The following is a 1,393-nucleotide window of genomic DNA, read 5'->3' as shown; positions in this document are numbered from 1 at the left end:
CTGTCTCCTGCAGCTCAGCCGTGGATGGGTGCCCTTCTTGGAAACCTTAGGATACCGTTGCTGGCTCCAGCTGCCCCCTCCCTGTGAGTCAGCTCCTTCAGGCCACAGCCGGCCAGCTGGCTTCCAAGGCACCCAGACTGCGGCTCCTGACCTGATGCCTCTCTGATCCAGGACTTCCCAGGATCCCTCAGCTGCCCTGGCCCCTGCTGCTACTGCCGTCACCTCTGCACCTTGTCCCCAGCTGGGCTGCTGACTCAGACATGCCAGGCTCCTACGCTATCATTTCAACTCCCAGGCTCAGCTCACTCCTAGTTGGAGAATGGATTTCCCCAGCTCAAAGACCCTTCAGCTATACCAGTGGAGAAACGGAGGCGCAGAGAATCCGTGAGTGGTCTGAGGACACATGGCAAAGCAATAGCAGAGCAGAGCACACCCCTGGGCTCACTCATGTGGAGTTCAGTGACTCTCTGGGTGATCCTCCCTGGTGTCTGGGACCCAGCTCTATCAGGTGCCATACATCTCAGCTCAGCCCCACACTGGCTCCTGGTGAGCCCCTAAGCAGTGACCTTGTGGCAAAGGCTGGAGCCTCAACAGAGGCCCACTCTTCTTCCGTCTCCTTCCTCCCTCTCTCCTTGCTGCTGAGTTCTCTCATCAACTTGAAACCCCCTTCGGGGCTGAGTCCTCCCAGCCAGAGCATCAATGTCATGAGGTCATCCCATCAGCTCTCGGTAGTCCTCCTCTGCCCTCTGGGTCTCCTCTTACGGCATCACCAGAGTCCACAGATGTCTGGCTCCACCCCTCTTGTTCTACGGCTGGGGAATCTGAGGCCCAGCCTCAGGGGCAGAGGGAGGGGAGAGTTTGCCGCAGGCCACACCAGGAGTCTGGGTGGAGAAGCAGGAATGCATACTCTCAGCCCTACATTCCACAGCTGCCCTGCCTCCAGCACCCCCACCACACCCCCCCGCCCCCGGGTCACTAGGGACAGGGGAGATGTAGCTGTCCCTTCCAGCTGGCTCATCCTGCTGCATCCCTCTATCCTCCAACCTCGGTCGCTGCCACTCACCTCAGGTAGGGGTGGAGGGCTGAAGCTTGCCCTGAAAGGCTGGGCTGGTGGGAGGTCCTGTCGGGAAGTGAGCCTGGCGGTGGGATGGCCACCTATATAGGCTTCTGCTCTGGCTATTTTGGGAGGTGGCACTCCCCGTAGCCCCCAGCCCCCTCCCCTTCCGGTGTCAGGTACTCCCCAACCATGGTGCTGGGTGTCTGTATCACATTCAGTCTCCCTGGGCCCATCAGGCCAAGCCTATTAATAACTCTTGGCCCCTGCTTCCCTCCAGCACCCAAAATTGAGGCCCAGGCACGGCTCACCTCCTCCATAAAGCCTTCTGTGACTACT

The 1,393-nt window shown here is 59.8% G+C and overlaps 1 protein-coding gene across 1 annotated transcript in view; it reads right to left on the bottom strand.

Moving 5' to 3' along the window:
• Positions 1–1,132, bottom strand: part of PVALB (parvalbumin) — an 18,160-nt gene extending 17,028 nt beyond the window's left edge. Inside the window, exon 1 of the mRNA XM_005567398.4 lies at positions 1,064–1,132. The gene's annotated coding sequence lies outside the window, so the exon portion shown is untranslated. The remainder of the gene's footprint in view (positions 1–1,063) is intronic.
• Between the last annotated feature and the right edge of the window lie 261 nt (positions 1,133–1,393).

The sequence above is a fragment of the Macaca fascicularis genome, chromosome 10, assembly GCF_037993035.2.
Source record: "Macaca fascicularis isolate 582-1 chromosome 10, T2T-MFA8v1.1".
In the NCBI taxonomy this organism is placed as follows: domain Eukaryota; kingdom Metazoa; phylum Chordata; class Mammalia; order Primates; family Cercopithecidae; genus Macaca; species Macaca fascicularis.
This window is presented reverse-complemented; position numbering and strand designations above follow the sequence as displayed.